Source organism: Oryctolagus cuniculus, chromosome 9, assembly GCF_051225735.1.
Source record: "Oryctolagus cuniculus isolate XC-2025 breed Fujian yellow rabbit chromosome 9, ASM5122573v1, whole genome shotgun sequence".
Classification (NCBI taxonomy): Eukaryota; Metazoa; Chordata; class Mammalia; order Lagomorpha; family Leporidae; genus Oryctolagus; species Oryctolagus cuniculus.
The window spans coordinates 129,379,187-129,401,388 of record NC_142875.1 but is presented as its reverse complement, the minus strand read 5'-3'; the positions used below and the strand labels follow the sequence as shown (position 1 = coordinate 129,401,388).

The 22,202-nt window shown below is 43.6% G+C and overlaps 1 protein-coding gene across 43 annotated transcripts in view; it reads right to left on the bottom strand.

Annotated features, from left to right (window-relative positions):
- Positions 1-22,202, bottom strand: part of LOC103348950 (uncharacterized) — a 395,863-nt gene that overhangs the window by 232,749 nt on the left and 140,912 nt on the right. For 5 of the 43 annotated variants that reach the window (XR_016213130.1, XR_016213135.1, XR_016213134.1 and 2 more), the window contains one exon: positions 21,738-22,055. The exons of 27 other annotated variants lie outside the window; for them this stretch is intronic. The gene's annotated coding sequence lies outside the window, so the exon portion shown is untranslated. 11 more of the 43 variants (XR_016213128.1, XR_016213113.1, XR_016213110.1 and 8 more) reach the window with 8 other exon arrangements.

Here is a 22,202-nt window from a genome sequence, read left to right as displayed (position 1 = left end):
CACATTACAGGAGCTCTCTAGGTGTAATTATCCACAATTCCCTCTTTTGTCATCAAGTGCCCCACCTTGAACAATAAACGGGGAGGGCCACGGGAGGGAGGGAGGTTGGGGGGGGAGCCACAACAATACAAAAGTTGCAGTTTATATTCTACTTAAAACTATTGGTTGAACTCTGTAATTAATACACAATTACTCTTAGGTATTTAATTAATGCTATAACTAGTACTCAAATAGTATTTTACACTTTGTGTTTCTGTGTGGCAGCAAAATGTGGAAATCTTTACTTAATATACGCTAAACTGATCTTCTGTATATAAAGATAATTGAAAATTAATCTTGATGTGAAGGCGAAGGGGAGAGGGAGTAGGAGAGGGGAGCGTTGTGGGTGGGAGGGAAGTTATGGGGGGGAGGAAGCTATTACAATCCATAAGCTGTACTTTGGAAATTTATGCTCATTAAATAAAAAAATAAAAAAACAATAAACAATATGATCTCTCTGACACTGATCTATGAGATGGGTGAGTTCCAGGACAGCGCATCGGTACTCAAGTCTCTCACAGAAAATGGCACTTTTTTTTTTAACCCATCTGCATTTAACCCATGCACACCCTCCTGTGTGCTTACTTACCATACTTAACACAATGTGAATGTGATATAAAAAGCTATGCTGTATTATTCACAGAATAATGACAAGAAAAAAGCCTGTCCATGTTCAAGCAGATTTACATTCATCTGCTACTTGGGATGCCCAACCACGGACAAAGGTGGGTTAAATCTATAGATGTGAGGCCATGGTGATGCAGGGCAACTGTAACAAACCTCTACTAATGGATGGAAGAGGCATAATCCCAGTCAGTCCAAGGGGATCTCCTTGCTCCAATGAGGTGTCTAAACTCCAGGCTGCGGTGGGAGGAGGTATGGCCTCATGGCACCCAGGTGTTCAGAGAGTAAGGGCTGGGATCAGGAGGTCACTAATACCCCGACACCTGTGTGAACCCCCTTGACCTTGTCTGGTTTCCAGCCTGCCCCATTTCCAAGGTCTAGGTCCTCTTGAGCTTTCCTTGGTTACTTCAGGTACAGCAAACTTATCAGGAAGCTGCCCACACCTCTGGCACAAAGGACTTTAGTACAGTGTCTAAAAGCCCTGTGTCATCTCTGTACTTCAACCAGCACGAAGAAACCAGTCCGCTGCTCTGTGGCATAGGGGCAGCTATGGGCTCAGCCTCCTCGCATGGGAAACACTTTACTATTCTTGTCCCTTGCTGCAGCATGGGGCACTGTGTAAAACTGTCCCACAGGTCTTGCTGCTTCCACAGGCTTCCCCCAGAAAAAGGGCATGGCACACCCTCGCCAGCCTCAGACCCAAGAAAACATCTAAGATTTTGTATTCAATCCACTGTGCCAATATAGTCTGGCCCAAGAAGCCAGAGCTCAGGATCTCATACCACATATTCAACATGTATAACCAATTATCATGATTAATATTGACTAATACTCATAGTTGACAAATGCTTCTGATAAATGTCAGTTCTCATGATCTTCACTATAATCTACTTAGTTATTTTACTCTTGTAAATGACAAAATGGAGACAATGAGTAAGTTTGAAATTCATGTACACTTGCAACTGCAAAAGTTTATGGAAATGCGTATTATGAAAAACTGCAGGGCTGGCACTATGGCTTGGTGGGTAAAGCCACCACCTGCAGTGTCGGCATCCCACATGGGCACCAGTTCGAGTCCCAGCTGCTCCACTTCCGATCCAGCTCTCTGCTATGACCTAGGAAAGCAGTAGAAGATGGCTCAAGATCCTTGGGCCCCTGCACTCGTGTGGGAGACCTGGAGGAAGCTGCTGGCTCCTGTCTCTGAACTGGCTCAGCTCTAGCCGTTGCAGCATTCTGGGGAGTGAGCCAGCAGATATTCACAGACTCTCTCTCTCTCTCTCTCTCTGCCTCTCCTTCTCTCTCTGTGTAACTCTGACTTTCAAATAAATAAATAAATCCTTTAAAAAAAAAAACAATAAAAACCTTGTAGAGTTTTCAAACATTTTTGCACCAAAATAGGCTTCTTTTCATTTTACTTTCCATGAATTTTAAAGTGCCTTCAGTCTTATAATACAATTAAAAATATTTGTTTTCTCTCAAAGTTATAATGATATCATATACACATTTTATATCCCCTAGTATTTAACTCAGTGGTAAACCCACAATAGGAAAACAGAGTCTATTTCTAGAGTAACTGACTTATTTTTCAAAGTATGTTTAACTGGATACCTGTGATTCTTAAAATAAGAATATAACTTCAAAAATGTCTAATTTTTCTTGCAGAAACAATATCAAGTTGAAAAAGTCACAATAATATTCTATAAATAGTATTTCCAATATGGATTAATGGAAATATATTAAGCTAGAACTGCATCAAGGAGACCCAACTCTACAGAGGCAAGAAAACACCAGAGAGAAATGCATTTCTCCCACCAGTCCAGGAAAGGGTAGGCTGGCTTCTCTGCTTCACACCGTCATTTGGGACCCAGGTCCCCCCAACATGGTTTCTGGGGATCCCCAGGGACACTACCCTGATGTGCCTGGCAGAGGCTGACTTGAAGCTTCTTATGGGAAGGAAATGAAGCCCCAAAAGGCCCCCATCTTTTGTGTTCATATTCCATTGGCAAAAACTCAAGTCACCCCACAGCCAGGGAGGCTGGGAAGAAATGGGATTGCCTTGGGGGGCAGCTAGCAGATCCAATCACAATAAGTAAACATTTTTTAGTCCCAAATATTTGAACAGAGGTTAACTTACAAAGAATAGAGTCAAGGCAACATATTCACAGACCAGAAGGGCAAAAGTAGTGATGTCCCACTGTACAATTCTTTGCATCTCCTGTACATTTGAGATGCACCAAATGATAGTCTCTAGTCAATTGATGGTAGGCATTTATTTCAGAAGTAAAAAAAGGAGTAGAGGCCGGCGCCGCGGCTCACTAGGCTAATCCTCCACCTAGTGGCGCTGGCACACCGGGTTCTAGTCCCTGTCGGGGCGCCGGATTCTGTCCCGGTTGCCCCTCTTCCAGGCCAGCTCTCTGCTGTAGCCAGGGAGTGCAGTGGAGGATGGCCCAAGTGCTTGGGCCCTGCACCCCATGGGAGACCAGGAGAAGCACCTGGCTCCTGGCTTCAGATAAGCGCAGCGCGCTGGCCTTGGCGGCCATTGGAGGGTGAACCAACGGCAAAGGAAGACCTTTCTCTCTGTCTCTCTCTCTCACTGTCCACTCTGCCTGTCAAAAAAAAAAAAAAAAAAAAAAAAGGAGTAGAAACTACAGGAGTCTGTGTAGTCAGTGAGTTTTGAATTTCATAATAAATATCTGGTTTTGAGTGGGCACTGTGGCTCAGCAGATTAATCTGCTGCTTAGAATGCCCATATCCCATATCAGAGTCCGTGGCTCAAGTTCCAGCTGTGCGACTTTGTACCCAGCTTCCTGCTAACTCACGCACAGGGAGGCAGCAGGCAGTGGCTCAAACACTTGGGTCCCTGCCACCCACATGGGAGACCCAGATGGAGTTTGGGCCTCTGGCTTAAACCAGGCCCATCACCAGCTGTTAAGGCACTTGGGGAGTGAACCAACAAGTGGAAAGTGTTTATTTCCTCTCTCTCCCCCTGCCCCTTCCTTCCTTCGGTATCTCCCTCTATTGCTCTGACTTCCAAATAAATAAAAACAAACATTCTTAAAGGAAATTTTGTTTGACTTAAAATAAAACCTGCTAAAACTGAAAGATGAGAAATTGAAAATGAAGAGATGAGAAACTGAAAAAAGACTGAAATTATCTTTAGTCAGGATTCCTAACTTGAAGTAGTTTATAAAAATGAACCTCAAAACAAAGGGAGAAACAAAATGTGAATGACAAATTAAAATAGCAACCACCTAAGGAGTATTTAAAATAACAATACACTAACATTAATTTAGGTTTACCCTAGATAAATTAATAAAAACTACCAATTTTTTAATTTTAAAAATTACTGTGCCTTTTCATACTACTCTCTGAATGAGATGAATAGAATATTCAACATCCACATTTCAAAGAATGAGCTACTATTAAAAACAGACTGCCAATCCCTAAACAATGGCCAAGTTTTAAAGTATGTATTCCTTCCAATTTTTCTCAATATTTTTTTTAAAGTTCAAGAGTAAAAGAAATGTAAGTATTTGAAATTTGGAGAATAATTTTCATATAGCATTATTAGAAAAGCAATGATTCATAATTTTATAGTAAGCATTTATTTTTATAAGCTCATAGGAGTTCCATTTACATAATCATAAATATGTGAGTAAGGCTAACAAATAGTCATAAGTTTTTGGTCCCAAATCCCTTCTCCTACGCAACAGAAATTTTGTGTTCATTTGAATTTCATGATCAACAGAATTCTAAAAATTTAGACTTCACCACATGCATTTGGGCTCTTTCCTGTAAAGATGATGCTTAGAAGGTCTACTCACCTGAGCCCGGCTGGAGGGAACACAGCGGACAGACGAGTCCACTTGAGTCAGAGGCCCTGGCTCACTACAAGCAGGTGACCTTTTTAGCTTAGGACCAAGCCCAGCACATGCAGGGACACCACAAATGCAGCTCCTGCTGTTCTCAGCACTGTCATCTACCTACATCAACACACTGCTCACGTGACAGCTACTCTCACTGCATTAAAACAGTAATGCAGCTCATAAAAAGACAACATCCTTCCCAGATCTGGTCCAGGACACCCTCATGACCCTTATTCCTTTGATCCACTTTCGCCCACCTCAGAGTGATCTCTGCCCAAAAATTGCCATGATCTAAGTACTTAGAGAGCAACTTTGACTACTTTGAAATGTCACGATTGCTCAAGGCCCTGAAAATGACAGCCTCTCCCTCAACCGCCACTCTTTTCTGAACCCTCTAACTTCTGCACACATCTCTACCGGGCTCAGCTCTCAGGCAGCCCTCTCTGGCTGCCCTCTCCACGTGCCTTTAGTCTGCTTCTTTGGAAAGGGCTTATCTTGCTCTGTTCTGCTTCATTTTCATACACCCGACCTAACAAGAAAACAGTCTCCAATGTGACGCGGGGCTCTGGAATAGCAAGGTCAGTTCATGACCAAGTGTGAGTATCCATTTTGTTCTGAAAAAGTATTTACTCGTTCACATCACCTTGTGACAGGGAGAAAGAAACAGCGTCTGCATCAGCCTGGGCTCTGTCTCCTGTGTGGTGACAAATGAGATCCAGGAGAACGGGGCTCCACGGTACCTCAACAGTGGAGGCAGGTGGGGTGGGAGCAAGAGTGGGTGTCGCTGATTTTCCACGTCCCACAGAGGTGTTCATCATCCCTGTGGTCATCAGTCCTCGATAGATTCAGGTTGCCCCGGAGCTTCCTTCATGTCCCCTCGGGAACCTTGCCCTCCCTCTTCCAGACACACCCCCAGTGTGTGGGACTCTGCAACGCTGACCAACGAATGTCACATTTCTCAACTGGGACCAAGTTGGCTCTGCTCATGGAGCTCTTTCCACAAGGGGAGGTGCGGCCCCTCTGGGGGTGGGGGAGTCTACCAAAATCCACTCACGGGTCACCTCCACTTGGTCGCTTTGCTGCCTGCTCACTAGCAGACACTCAAGCTACGCCTCACCCATCATTGTTAGTGCTTTTGTTTGAAATTCGGGGGCCGCTTCCTCCTCCCACATTGTGTGCACGGGTTGAGAACACGAAAGCCAGGAGGACTCAGGCAGTGAACTGTAAGGCGGGCGGTGGGGAATGCTCCCAGGAACTGCACCATGGCAGAAGCGAGCAGCCGCACTGAGCAAAGGGCAAGTCAACAAGGAGGCGCCGCACCTGCGGCCCCAGCTGACCCACACAGAGGTGGGAGGGAGGGCCGGGCAGCTGCTCTTCAGAGAGGTCTGGTGTGGAGCGAAGCCTGAGCCTTGAGCCCTTCACCAACAAAGCCCTGGAGAAACGCTGCCACAGAGGAGGGTCAGCTGGCACAAGCCGGGGCAAGTCCAGGAACCCCATTGCTGCACTGGGTCCTGCGGAGGCCGTGGGCAGCACACCACAGCATCTAGGGCCCCAGGGGGTCTCCAGCTGAGCTGGAGGCAGGATACCTGGAGGACTCCAGTGACCGATCGCTGAGTTTGGCTTCAGGCTCTGACTGCGTGATCTGGGTTCAAGCTGGTGACACAGCAGGTTCCCAGGTTAGCCTGGTGCTGCCCTGAAGGTCTCCTTTTGAGGTCCCCTGAACTACACGATTCGAGGCTTATTCCACCCACTTCCCTTCCACAGAGTAAAGAACACTTTGAGTGTAAAGAAGTCCAAGGAGGAGAAATAAAACAGGGAGAGATCAGGGGCTTGACTGCTGATGCAGCTTCTCTGTTCTCTTGGACGACCACTGCAATCATGCCTTTCCTCACTGCTTCACAGTCCTCTGTCTATGCTGGGTTCTTCTCCCTTCCCTTTCTCCTATTAATCAAATGGTTCACTGCCCTACGATTATTCCCACAGTTTTCCTACCCAGCCAGCAGTAACAGGATCCCCAGTGCTGCCGATTCTGGGGGACTCATTCATTCCGATATTATTTACTCTATGCTTATATTTTCCTCTGTGATAAATCTGAATTCACCAGTGTGAAAAAGTGTTGTGCAGTTTAACTACAATCTTCACCAGTGAGAGTTACAGCAGCATCTAAAGACAGGAGAAGCCACACCCGTGAGCCCTGTCTGGAGGAAGCTAGATGACCCACAGGCACAGCTGGGAGTGACACGGTGACCCCTAAGGGGAAAGACAGCAAGGTTTGTGCACAGCCTGGCAGCACAGGGTTTCATACAAAGTGTGTCTAAGAACCTTGACGCATGTTTCTCACTGCAGCCAGAAATGGCTGGATCATAATCACCCCAAAGGTGTCAGGCAGAGACCTCAGAGAGGAGTCACCATCTCAGTGAGACTGACTTTAGCTGACGATCATGTCCAGGCGGGGCTAGGTCTGTGAAACTCTCACCTTCCTCTCCGACTCCCCAGCCTCCTGCAGAGTCTTCTGCACGAAGCTGTTTATTTGTGACATTTCCCCTTATTTTCACCTCTTGTGACAGTCCAGGGTTGTTCCTGGTAACTGAGTCCAGTGTTTGAAACAGTAACAAAATCACGTCTTCTACTTTCTCTCCTCCTCCACAAAGGTCCCAAATCCTCTATTTACATAGAGCCCTGCTCTCTACAGAGGTATGTGCTTCTCTGGAGGCGGCGTCATGGCTAATGAATGACGTCCAAGATTTGGAATAATGTATTCCTAATTCAGGAAGATGCTTAAAGAACACCTTTGGGAAAACAATGTCTATGAAGAAATACTAGAAATACTGCAGCTTGAGATGAATTTAAAAATTGTCTTCAAATATGTTGAGGGTATCTATCTTGGTCCATTTGAACTGTTCAGCACAGTGCCATAGATCATAGATGTTGAGACAAGAGCACCAGCGTGGTGGATTCTGGTGTGGGCTCTTTTCCACTGCACAGACGTCCCTTGGCTTCTCACTGCATCCTTACTTCAAGGAGAGGGAGCTGCGTACTCCCCAGTGTTCCTTGGATAAGAATGCTAATTCCACTCCTGAGGGCTGTACCCTCATGACCCAGTTATCTCCCAAAAGGCACCACCCGGTAGCACCATCACACTGAGTTACGATTTCAACATTTAAATTTTGGGGGTGTTATGGGTTGAGTGGGGCTTATCTCCCCAAAACTCATGCAGATGTTTAAACTCTGATGCCTCAGTGTTCATGGTTGATGGCTGATGAGTGGAGACTTGATGTGATCATGGTGTCTGAAAGGTAGATCTGGTGGGAAGTCTTTGGGTCACTGGGGACAAGCCCTCAGAGGGTGGTTCTCACAAGAATTGTCTGATTATGTGAGTTGCAGTTCTTCCTAGCTGCTCTCTCTGCTTGCTGGCTCACCATGTGTCTGCTCCTCCACACCCACCAACATCAGCCTCCACAAATGCTGGACTACAGGGCTCCCCAACCCGGAACCATAACCTCAGAACTCTAAACTGAAATAGACCTCTTCTTCTCCCAAGAGCTCCTCTTGCATATTTGTGTTAAAGTAAGAAAAGACGAACTACCGCAGGGAGATAGAAACTTTCAAATCACAACAGCATCTAACAGGTAAGAGTGAGCAGAGGGAAGTGGAACAAGGACAAACACTTCATATCTGCTGATCAACACGGGACAATATAAACTAGAATGAGAGATTTCTCCACCTAGCAGAGCACCAAATTGAGTACCTGAGAAAACATTGCATTATCTCTTTTTCTGGGCATCTTACAAAACCAGAGCATATTTCAGACCAGGATCAGGTGTGGTCCTCTCAGGAGATGGAAAAGCAGACGACCTCTTAAGTTCCTTCCCACCCTGAGACTGTATCTTTTATGGCCGCAGTTAGAGACATTCTGTTGGGAAACATTGATTCCTGGCAAAGGGCATATCTCCAAAGGGCCATTTCTCTTGGCTTGTATACAATTTTTATTGATGCTGTAATCTTCAAAGACTGAAGATATGGCTCCCTGGTAATGAAAATTCCTAGGCTGCCTAGGCTGTTTTCCTGGGAAGATTTACATCTCTGTGATGACTTAGAGTTCTTAACTCATTGTGATCCCAACCTAACACTTAAATGGAACCTTGTTAGTCAAGAGAGGGAGAGACCACTACAATGTAAATTTGGAGTATAACTTCACAGCAAAATATTTTCAAATGCTATCTCCATGACTTGTAAAACTATTTTTTAACCTATTAGTTTATTTTCATTCATAAGGCTTTACAAGGACCAAGTCAATCAGCACAAAAAAGGGCTAGGCTCACTCTTCAAAGAAAAGATTCCAGGCTGGACACCTGGCACAGCAGTTAAATGACACTCAGGACACCTGCCTCCCGTGTATTACTCTACCTGGTTCAGTCTAGCCACACTCTGAATTCCAGCTTCCTGCTTATGCACACGCTGGGAGGCAGCTCAAACACGTGGTCCCTTCACTCCCACGGGAGGCCCAGATGAAGTTCCCGTCTCCTGCCTTCAGCCTGACCTAGACCTGGTTGTTGTAGGCATCTGGGGACAGAACCAGCAGATGGGTGATTCCTGTCTCTCTTTCTCTCTGCCTCTTAAATTAATTAAACAAAAAGTCCTACACGTCTTATGTATCCTTTGGCCTCCTAAAATGCAGATGGTTACCAAGGCATAGGACACTAGAACAGAGGACAGACATTTGAAAAAGGGAAAGGCACACCAAAGATATAAATCCCCTCAATCAGAAAATTCCTGTGTCAAAATTCTGTTCTACATCAAAGTCCAGCTGCTAAAACCCCGTGTCTTGGAAACCCTCTGTGATCCCCAGAGTCTTTTTTTTTTTTTTTTTTTTTGACAGGCAGAGTGGACAGTGAGAGAGTGAGAGAGAGAGAGAAAGGTCTTCCTTTTGCCATTGGTTCACCCTCCAATGGCTGCCGCGGCCGGCGCGCTGTGGCCAGCACACTGCGCTGATCCGAAGCCAGGATCCAGGTGCTTTTCCTGGTCTCCCATGTGGGTGCAGGGCCCAAGCACCTGGGCCATCCTCCACTGCACTCCCGGGCCACAGCAGAGGGCTGGCCTGGAAGAGGGGCAACTGGGACAGAACCCGGCACCCCGACCAGGACTAGAACCCAGGGTGTTGGCGCCGCAGGCAGAGGACTAGCCTATTGAGCCGCGGCACTGGCCAGCCCACAGTCTTAAGGTAGGATCACAGTCAGCCCTGAGCATAAATCCTAATTTCAAACACTATACATAATCCTGGATAGTCTGCTTAACATGCATGTGAGCGACGACAGCCCAAGTTCTTGAGCCGTCACTGCTGGCTCCCAGGGTGCACATTGGCAGGAGTCTGAAACCAGGAACAGAGTCGGGACTTGAATTCAGGAGCTCTAACACAACACGTGGGCATCCCAAGTAGCATCTTAGACACTGTGGCAAACACTCACCCCTGTGAGTGCTTTAAATGAGCTAAAATGCCCATCACGACCCCATCCTCAGGCATCAATGGAAGCTCCAGGTAAACAACAAAATTATTAGTAAACACTGGAGATACTGCGTCAATTTATAAAACATACAACCAATCCATAATCTGAGGTCATTTGAGGATCTGGTGGTTGAAAGCAGCACAAAAACTAGAGTGTTGGTTACATGGACAGCAAAGAACTAATTCTGCCTCTTGCTGCTTTAATGCTTAATATAACTTAGAAATGCATGGTTGATGGGAATTTTTAATTAGGGGAACATAGGAATATAGAGCTCATAACACGAGCCAAGCTACATTTATCAATTTGGAGGAGTTTTTTCCAGTATTTTCTATGTGCTTTGCATATTTCTGATCATACTATATAAACATTTGTCATTTCAGTTGTTCTTTGTTTGACATAATACATAATATGAAAATTCCAGAACAGGTTTTGGTCTAGACCTGCACTCTGTACTCAGACTACCTGAGTTTGAGTGCAGGTTCCACTTTTAACTCTAGCATCCTGGGAGGCAGCAGTGACGGCTCAAGTGGTTCTGTCCCTGCCACTCTGCTTAGCCCAGACCCAGCTGTTGTGGGTGCTGGGGGAGTAAACCAGTAGATGGTTCTTCTTGCAGCTTCATCCAGCAGATGGAAGATCTCTCTCTCTCTCTCTCTCATTCCTTCTCCCTCCCTCCCTCCCTCCCTCTCTCTCTCTCATTCTTTCACCCTCCCTCTCTCTCTCTCTCTCACTACCCCTCAAATGAATAAAAATATTGAAAAACAAAAGAAAATTTTCATCCTGTTACAAACGTTTTAAAAGCATAATTTTACTTTGCAATCAAATACGCCCTCATGTGTGCAAGGGTACTTGGTGGAAAATGGAATTAAAGAATGAGTTTATCTTGGTGCAAAAAAAAAAAAAAAACTTTGAAATCCATGAATACAATACAGGTCTTTTTGAAAAATTAATGAAAAATGTGCATACTGAAAAAATTATGCATGGATTTCAAAAGTTTTTTACCAAAGTAAATGTAACTGTTTTATTAACATTGATTGCTTTGAAGGGAGAGCGATACACACACACACAGAAAGAGAGAAAGAGACAGAAATCTTCCATCCACTGCTTCATACCCCAAATGGCCGCAAAGGCTGGAGCTGGTCCAGGCCAAAGCCCAGAGCCAAGGCTCCATCTGGATTTCCCAAGGGTGTCAAGGGTGTGGCAGAGCAGCCGGCACTCACGTGGAACGCTAGCATTGCCAGCAGCAGCTTAGCTCACTGTGCCACAACACCAGCCCTGAATTTATCTTTTAATTCCATTCTTCCAAGAATTTCCTTAAGTATCCTTATAGGTATAATTATATAATAACTTCCTTCTTTCATAGCTCTTTAAATTTTGAGGTTTTATTTTATAAATACTCATTTAAAGGATTTTTAAAAGAAATTAAGTTACTATAGTGAAATTTAAGCCAACAAATCTGAGTCTAGGTGATATCAAAGGAGCTTAAGATATCATTCAATGAACTGTTTTGTCTAAAAAATTGTTGAGGAATTTTGTCATCTAGTTATTCAAAGGATACAATATTTCAGTTAGACAAGAGGAGTTCAAAGGCCTATAATACAACATGGTAACTACAATTAGTAGCAGGGACTGGTATTACTGAAAATTACCATGAAAGAAGCAGTTAAGTATTCTCACCAAAGACAACAACAAACATGTGACATAATGTGCATGTAAACTAGCTCTATTCATCCACTTCATAGAGTATACATGTACTAAAATATGTTTCATACAAAAACACATGATCCTTTTCATCTAACACAATTTTTTGAAGAATTAGTTTATCTCCATAAAAAATAATTGTTGAGTTGTTTTAAAACAAATGTATGATTGTTTTATAAGCAAAGTATAAAGCTGGAGCCACAACAGTCAAATATTTACAAACCAGGGCCTACGCTGTGGCACATCAGGTTAAAGCCCAGGCTGCAGTGGCATCCCATGAGCACCAGTTCGAGTCCCAACTGCTCCACTTCCGATCCAGCTCCCTGCGTAGCCTGGGAAGGCAGTGGAAGATGGCCCAAGTCCTTGGGCCCCTGCACCCACAGGGGAGACCCAGAAGAAGCTCCTGGGTCCTGGCTTTGGATCAGTGCAGCTCTGGCCGTGACAGGGTGACAGGGGATGGTAGCCCAGCTTTGCATCCTCCAAACCTCTGGTCCCATTAGGGTCGTGAAATAAGAATTTAGTGAGCTGTATCCTCCAGCAAAGAAAATTAAGGGGCCGGCGCTGTGGCTCAGTGGGTTAACGCGCTGGTCTGAAGCGCTGGCATCGCATATGGGCACGGATTCTAGTCCTGGCTGCCCCTCTTCTGATCCAGCTCTCTGCTACGGCCTGGGGAAACAGTAAAGGATGGTTCAAGTCCTTGGGACCCTGCACCCACGTGGGAGACCCGGAAGAATCTGCCTTTCAAATAAATCAATAAACTTTTTTTTTTTAAAAAGTTTATTTTGGCACAAAAACATTTTGAAACCCATGTATAATTTTTTCACAATGTACATTTTGCATGAACTTTCTGAAGACCCCTTATACAAGGCAAGAGTGTTATAAAGATGAAGCACCGGCAAAAATTGTGATTTAATTTCTATCATAACTTATCTTTTAAAAAGCCACTAAATACCTAAAATCCTTTGTGAGTGGATTTTTTGGAAACAAATAAAAGAGCTAGGTTTTGCATCAAAAATGAAATAAGGCAAAGATGAGATTATGAATGCAACTGGGCACAGAACCAAAGCACACAAGAAGGCTGTGGCTGACATCAGAATTATATATAACATTTTGCAAAAGGTCAGAATGTCAATGAATTATTTTATTCAAAATAAACTTTTCTGGCTTCTGGTAATGATAGAACAAGCAGGACTATTAAATAAATATGCTTATATGTATTAAGGTTTTGAAATATACTTGTTGGAATTCTCTCAAATATATAAATCACAACAGAATGAGAACCTGTTATGGTGAGCTTCTGCATAGATAATCAAAAGTATTAAAATTAGTTACTCTTTATACTTGCTGCAATAGTACCCAAAACCTCAATAGGCTTCAAAACATCTGCACATTCATCTGTTGATAATTTCTAAAGCAAGCTATTTTTCAAGCCATGAAGATTCATGAATTTCAGAAGAACATGTTACACTAAGCCCACAAAAAAACAAAATTTCTATGCTAACACTTGCCAAAAAGGACAATGTAGCTTGCTGACAAATTAAGGTACACAGAAAAAAAAAAGACTCATGTTCAGTTGCTTGGTCTAAATGGAATTTCCAGCCTAAAAAGTAAAAGGGAAAAGGCACTGCTTCAGTCAGAAAATTCAAAACATAAATAACAATTCAAATATCATACATATCAGTACAACATCTAAAATAAAGCAGCAGTTAAATTTTTGGAAATAGGTAAAACTTTGCCTGAATTTTGGAAGTGTAATTTCTGCTAATTTTCACTAAATTCAGATGATATCCATTTGTGATAAGTGAGAAAAGTGACATAAAGTTTGTGTGTACAAAAAATTATTCTTATAGGGGCCGATGTTGTGGCATAACAGGTTATGCCACAGCTTGCATTGCCAGCATCCCATATGGGCACTGGTTTTTGAGTCCTGGCTGCTCCCTGCTAATGGGCCTAGGAAATCAATGGAGGACGGCTCAATCCTTGGGCCCCTGCACCCACATGGGAGACCCAGAAGCTCCTGGCTTCTGCCTGACCAAGCCTCTGACACTGGGCCATTTGGGGAGTGAACAAGATTGAAGATTTTTCTGTCTCTCCCTCTCTTTCTCTAATTCTGCCTTTCAAATAATAAAATAAATCTTTTAAAAAATTATTCTTATATCAAAATCTGATACACACTGAGTCTAGGAAGTATAACAACAAAATAATAAATCAACAGTTATTTTCTTAGCCTGAAATGAGTAAATGACACCAGATTTAACATCCTACCTAAAACACTAAAAACTAGACAAAACAAAGAAAACAATACATGTATGTGAGGAAATCACCTGCAGCCAAGGAAACAATTATCCAAAAGAGGGAGAAGTCCCTGTTGTTAACAAAGAAGAAAAACAATGCCCATGCCAACCAGCCAAACTGGAAATCCTCGCAATTCAAGGACCAAAGAACAGAGTTACCAGAATATTTTGTCTTAGTTGTGGAAAATAGTCCTAAACACAGCTCTGAGACCACCTAATAAATATGAGTAGCAAGACCCAAAATGTCCAAGAACAAAGTTCAACGATATTTAGAGGAACACAAAAACATTCAGGAAACATGGTAAAATCAAAATGTCTAACACGCAATCAAAAATACCAGGCATACAAAGAAACAGAAAAATACAAACCAGCACTTGGCCCAAGCACTTGGACCATCTTCTGCTACCCTCCTAGGTGCATTAGCAGAGAGCTACATCAGAAGCAGAATAGCCAGGACTGAAGTCAGTGCTCCAATATAGGACACCAGTGTTGCAGGTAGTGGTTTAACCCAATGACCCACAACACTGGCCCCAGAAGTGCACAGTTTAAATGGGTGGACTTGTATACCATGTGAATTAAGTCTCAACAAATCCATTTTTAGAAATCAACCCAGAACTGACATAGAATTAGCACATAAGAACATGAAAACGGTCATTATAACCATGTTCCATGTGTTCATGAAACTGCTTAGATTGTGGCACAGTTGGTCAAGCTGCTGCTTGGAACAATGCATCAGATATAAAAATGTTAGCTCAAGTTCCGGATTCTTGACTTCTGATCCAGCTTCTCACTAATGCATCCTAGGAAGAAACAAGATGATGGCTCTAGTACTTGGGTCCCTATCACCCACGAAGAGACCCAGATGGAGTTCCTGGACCAGGCCTGTCTGTTACAGGCATTTGCATGCATTTGAGGAATGAGCTTTCAGATGCTCACTCTCTCTATCTCTCTCTCTCTATCTCTCTCTCTGCCTTTGCCTTTCAAATAAGTAAAATTAAATAGAAGAGACTGTCCCAGGTGAAACATATGATGGATGTGCCAACTAGGCATTGCAGAAGATTAGCAAACTTAAAGAAATAGCTATAGAAAATCTCCAAAATAAAACATAGAATTAAAGAAGAATTTTTTTAATATAAAAGATCAATGACACGTGGGACAATCTCAAATGGCCAAATATTTTTCTAATAGGAATGCCTAAAGGAGTGGGGAGAGAAAAGGAAAAAATAGCAGATATTAATAACTAAAAGTTTTCTCAATTTGATTAAAATTATAAATGCATAGTTCCCATAAAATGCACAGAGCAAAAATATTCATAGGCTCAATCACAGGAAACATGAAGGGCATTTCACCAAATAACATCATAATCAAATATTCAAACCAAGAGATAAAGAGAAAAATCTTAAGATAACAGATGATAAAAGACACATTACAAAAAGGGACTATAGAAGATTTCTTATCAAAAACAAAGCAAGCAAGAAGAAACTACATTACATTTTCAAACTGCAATCTTGTGTCACTTAACAACAGGAGTATGTTCTGAGAAAACTGTTATTAAACAATTTTATCATTGTGACATCACAGTATCATTGTGTACATCATAGAGTATATATTGTGTCACATCAGAGTGTACAATGTGACATCATAGAATATCACTGTGTGTACATCACAGAGCATACACTATATGACATCATAAAGTATACATACATAAATATAGATGCCATAGCCTACTACACACCAAGCTAGATGCTATAGCCTATTGTTCCTAGCCTATAAATCTAGCATATGATTGTATTGAATACTGTAGGTAATTGTAACACAATGGTACGTACAAGTATATCTAAACATAGAAAAACTATGGAGCCAGCGCCGCCATAGCTCATAGGCTAATCCTCCACCTGCGGCACTGGCACACCAGGTTCTAGTCCTGGTCGGGGCACTGGATTCTGTCCCGGTTGCCCCTCTTCCAGGCCAGCTCTCTGCTGTGGCCCGGGAGTACAGTGGAGGATGGCCCAAGTGCTTGGGCCCTGCACCCCATGGGAGACCAGGAGAAGCACCTGGCTCCTGCCTTCGAATAGGTGTGGTGCACCAACCGCGGCAGCCATTGGAGGGTGAACCAACAGCAAAGGAAGACCTTTCTCTCTGTCTCTCTCTCTCACTGTCCACTCTGCCTGTCAAAAAAGAAAAAAAAACTATGGTAAAAATATGATATGAGAGATGAAAATGATACACCTATGTTGATTGTTGGAAAATAAGCCATCGCAGAGCAGTTGTGGCAGGACAGTGTTGTTGCCCACTTCACTGATTTTTCCCTGCTTCTCTCTGCTCGGGCTTTATCTCCATCAAGCCATTCCGGTCTGCTTATCCTAGGGAGGGCAAGGTAAGCAGAGCCGCCAGCCAGAGTGACCTTCAAGTCCCTGGTCGCCTGGAGTTCCATGGACAGGGACAGTCAGCAGACAAAATTAAACCTGACTGATGAAAAGAACTATGGAGAAAGAAGCCAGGTGAGCCAACGGAGTCCAATGTGGACGGCATTACAGACTGGACGGTTCTAAAGGCGCTCCCCGTAGGGATGACCTTTGAGCAGAGACCTGAGTAGACTAAGAGACTCAGTCACAGGAATACCTCCTACAATCTCAAGAAAGGCAACCGGCACATCTGCCCCGGTGCTTTCTATTTGGACATCGCGTCTCACTAAGATTCTAACCCTCCCAAAGACATCTGCTACTACCTTTTATATCTATGTCAGAAAAAATCCTCAGCTTGGACCTTTGGTCATCAGGATATACAAAGAGTAGAAGGGCGTTTCATTTTTTTATTTGACAAATAGAGTTAGTGAGAGAGAGAGAGAGAGAGAGAGAGAGAGAGAGAGAGAAAGGTCTTCCTTCCGTTGGTTAACCCCCCAAATGGCCACTACAGACGGAGCTATGCTGATCCGAAGCCAGAAGACAGGTACTTCTCCTGGTCTCCCATGCGGGTGCAGGGCCCAAGCACTTGGGCCATCCTCCACTGCACTCCCAGGCCACAGCAGAGAGCTTGACTGAAGAGGAGCAACCAGGACTAGAACCCAGCGCCCATATGGGATCCAGCACTGCAGGCGGAGGATTAACCAAGTGTGCCAAAGCACTGGCCCCGAAGAGGGTTTCTCTAGGGAGATAAATGATAAGCAGTAATATTAAAAGTAATATTCAATATCCTGAATACAGAATATCTACTAGGCCACAGAGCAGAAGAGTGAAGGCAGTTCATAAATACACAAACACACACACACACACACACCCCACACAGTGAATGAATAAATCTTCATCAGTGACAGAAGAGGTCCCAGGACCAGCAACATAACTTTGCATTCCACAAAAATATAACTGAGATTTTTCAGATTTTCATGGGTATCTCTGCCTTTCCATGGGGACACTGTATGTCACCATACTACAGCTAAACTTATTTCTTCCTTATCAATATGTTCAAAACACATGTGAGGATGAAAGAGAAAAGACAGCAAATACGCAGGAGTTAAATTCAATTTCATCATGAGAATTAAATTTTTCATGATATATCTTTAAAATTTCAATGTGTGTAAGTATCACTTCATTGTGGATGTGTGACACAGAAAGTAAAGTTGGCAAACTTAAAATTGTATTGTTTTGAAAGCACTAAAAGTTCTATGGATTTAACAGATTAATCCCCTCAGAACTGATCCAATCTCTTGAGCTTCAGCAGCGGTAAATTTGGACCGTGAGCAACACTCTAGCTCAAAATAGAACTTGTACTTGATTTCAGCTAAGACGGAGTTATGTTTATAAGCTTTACAACAGCTCTCAATTTATACTTCTGCTAACAACTTCATGTTCATTTGGTCAACTTTCTGATGCAGGCTTGTAACAAAATAGATCTCTTAATGTGCCTGAAAAGTAGATGGCTTGACTAACCTCCATTTCTGAAAATTATCAGTTGGAGATTTAAGGAGATGAAGCAAGGCAAGTATTAAGCTACAATCACCTTATCAATACGAGAAAAAAAGTTAAGGATGAGAGGCATTTTCATCCTGAACTGTTCAGACTATCAAGCCCAATGGCTTGAACTCAAATCCGAGATTGCCTCTCATCACCCATGTGGCCTTCAGTGGGTAGTGAACAACTCTCTGCTTTAGATTCCCAACTGTCAGAGGGGGAAATCATAGTCCTCCTCAAGCTCAACCCAGGAAGTGAATGAGTTCACATACATAAAAATCGGTAGACCGATGTTCGGCACCTGGTACACACCGTGATATCTTGCTATTACTGCTGCTAGTATAGCGTGGTTTTTCAAAACCAATTTAAGTTTTAATAGTAGTGCTATCACCACCCAAACCTGAGAAAATTTCAGAGATGGATTCAAAAGACGAAAGAAATACCCAAAGATCCAGTGTAAGTCTATGAGATTTTTGTACGTAAAAACACACATCCAAACAGAAATCATCATTGGTAAGACCCTGCAGTAGAAGAAACACTAAATACCCCAGCTGTCTCTTACGGACATGGGACTAAGACACTCATTTACAGACTATTCAAAGAAGACTGAGGATTAAATTTGTTACTTTTCCTACAAATGTCTGTAAAGACACTGAAAGTGTTAACTGACAGCAATGGAAACTATACCATGAAAAGAGAAATCTATGTACTATAGCAAGCAGGATTTCTGCATAAATACACACAACACACACACACACACAACAAACATCATAGGGCTCTACTACGGGCTTCACAATCTTCCTCACTGAGGAATCAGATGTGATGGAGGGAAACGGCTCTAACGCAGCCATCCTGAATTATCTACTGCCTTCACGTAGATCTGAGTTACTGCCTCCTCTCTTCTGTCCTTATTCATTCCGGTCACACCCAGATTAATTACGAGAGTCGCTAAGTGGTTTGCGGACTTGTAATACTGTTTACACTTTATGATACTTCCAATTACAAGTGCCAGGTTCAAGCTGTCAGTGCTAGAAATGACAAAGAATTTCAGTTCGTCGCGAATCAGGGAATCTTTGCTCTGCTCTTAACGAATTCTGCAGAATGCCTACTCTGAGATATTTATCACAAAGAAACAATTTTCACCTGTTCAATGCCAGTTTTTCTCTTTCACCCTGAGGCTTCTATAATCTGTGCTTTTCTCTGACTTGTCTATTCATTGAACAAAGAACGCTTGCTGTATTCCAGTAAATTCCCTGTATCTGAAATACCAGCAGTGAACAAGACAAACCCCTGCAGCATCAGATTTAACTCATTTACAAAAAGAGTGGGTCTTGTCTAACTATGTCAAAGATAAAATAAATAAAAACTGGGGCTGGCATTATGGCACAGTGGGTGAAGCTGCTGCAAAGCCAGCATCCCATCTCAGAGTACCTACTAGAGTTCCAGCTAATCTGCTTCCAATCCAGCTCCCTGCTAATGAATCCGGGAAGGCAGAGCAGGGTAGCACAAGTGCTTAGGCTCCTGCCACCCGTGTGGGAGACCCAGATGGAGTTCCGGGCTCCTGGCTTTGATTTGGCCCCTGCTGTTCTAACATTTCAGGAGTGAACCAGCAGATGGATACTGTCTCTTGATAGCTTTCTTTCTTTCTCTCTCTCTCTCTCTCTCTCTCTCTCTCTCTCTTTTGTCAGTGGGCCTGTCAAATGAGTAAATTATAACAATATATGTAAAATATATATTTTTAAATGTGAAATATATATTATATATGCAAAATTATATTATAAACATATGAGAAAAATTCTTGGTTTCTTGATGTACCATCAGTATTTTCATCCCAAACGTCCTCTTTAAGAACTGCAATGTAGGCCGGCGCCGCGGCTCACTAGGCTAATCCTCCGCCTAGCGGCGCCGGCGCACCGGGTTCTAATCCCGGTCAGGGCGCCGGATTCTGTCCCGGTTGCCCCTCTTCCAGGTCAGCTCTCTGCTGTGGCCTGGGAGTGCAGTGGAGGATGGCCCAAGTGCTTGGGCCCTGCACCCCATGGGAGACCAGGAAAAGCACCCGGCTCCTGGCTCCTGCCATCGGATCAGCGCGGTGCGCCGGCCGTGGCGGCCATTGGAGGGTGAACCAACGGCAAAGGAAGACCTTTCTCTCTGTCTCTCTCTCTCTCACTGTCCACTCTGCCTGTCAAAAAAAAAAAAAAAAAAAAAAGAACTGCAATGTGGGACTAATATTGTAGCGTAGTGGGTTAAGCCACCACCTGTGACACTAGCGTCCCAAATGGGCAAGATTTTGAGTCCTGGCTGCTCCACTTCCAATCTAGCTCCCTGCTAATACGTTGGAAAAGTGCTGGAAGATGGCCCAAGTGCTTGAGCCCCTCACCCACTTGGGAGACCCAGAAGCAGCTCCTGGCTCCTGGCTGCAGCCTGGCTCGATCCTGGCTGTTGCAGCCATTTGGGAAGTGAATTAGCAGATCCTTTCCTTCCCCCCTTCCTCCTTCTCTCTGTCCCTTTCCTGTTCCTTTTCCCCTCCCTCCCTCCATCCCTCCTCTGTCTGTCTCTGTCTCTCTCTCTCTCTCTCATATTAATAAAATTTTTAAAAAACTGCAACGTGCTCCAAAACCCCACCAGACTAGCAGGTACCACAGTGACTACACATAATTCTGAAGGACTCACCCTTTCTATTTCAAACAGTTTTAAAACAAAGTTGCAATTTACAATTATATCAGCCTTCGAAATGAATTCAAGAGAATAAGTATGATATGCCTGCATTTGCTTATTTACTTTATAGAACACACACTTATTCAGAAAACATGAGAGTAAGATGTAATGAAAACATGCAGTGAGCAAAAGAATAGATTCCCGGCCAGCACCACGGCTCACTAGGCTAATTCTCCACCTGCGGCGCCGGCACACCGGGTTCTAGTCCCTGTCGGGGCGCCGGATTCTGTCCCAGTTGCCCCTCTTCCAGGCCAGCTCTCTGCTGTGGCCAGGGAGTGCAGTGGAGGATGGCCCAAGTCCTTGGGCCCTGCACCCCATGGGAGACCAGGAAAAGCACCTGGCTCCTGGCTTCGGATCAGCACCGTGCGCCGGCCGCAGCGCACCAGCCTCAGCGCACCAGCCATGGTGGCCACTGAAGGGTGAACCAACGGCAAAAGGAAGACCTTTCTGTCTCTCTCTCTCTCTCTACTCTGCCTGTCAAAAGAAAAAAGAAAAAAAGAATAGATTCCCTAAACTGAGACCAGCACTAACACAAAGAAAGAGACTGAAAGACTACTCTGTTTTTCATCCATTCATACAACAAATATTTGCTGAGCTCTTGACATAAACGAAGCACTGGGCCAGGGTGCAGAGGTTCCAAGGACGATGATGAATATTAATCAACAAGGTTAGAACCGCAGGGTATTACTGCAGCATCCTTTAATTTACTTAATTCGTATTATGTTTAATGAGACTACTTGCAGATTTTCCTTTTTTAAAAAAGATTTATTTTTTTTTTGACAGTGAATAAAATTTATTTTATTGTGTCATTTCTCTGCTTAATCCACAAGGTGTAATAGGAGGCTCTGGGACTTGGCACAGTATTCCAGGTTTCTACAAGCAGCTCTGTTTTTTTGTCCTGCTTCAAAGTAGTCTCAGCTTCTTTGTAGACAATGTTTATCAGGAACACAGCTGTAGCTGACTTATAGTCTCACCCTGTATCAATCAAGTGGCATCTGCAGACATCCTTGACCTTGAAGTTGGCTTGCCGTATCTCTGGTTCATCTGGAATGTAGTTCACATTATCGTGGGCTTTATATGTAAAACATGTTTGACTTTTGAGGCATGTATAGGAATGATGACCTTGGTCTAATCTCCAGGCAGGTGGAGAGAAGAGTGGCAGAGAGAGAGAGAGAGAAGGAGAGATACAGGTAGGTCCTCCATCCAATGGGTCACTCCCCAATTGGCCGCAATGGCCTAAGCTGCGCCCATCCGAAGCCAGGAGCCAGGAGCCAAGAGCTTCTTCCGGGTCTCCCACACGGGTGGAGGGGCCCAAGGACTTGGGCCGTCCACTGCTGCTTTCACCGGCCATAGCAGAGTCCAGATGTCCTAAGACAAATATTTTTTCATTCTCAAGTACTGGATGAAATCCCCAAAACATTTACTCCTATATTCCCACTACTATCTGGGTATGCACACACATATATGTATGTACATACATATTTATAATATATATAAACATAATTTCATTTGTGT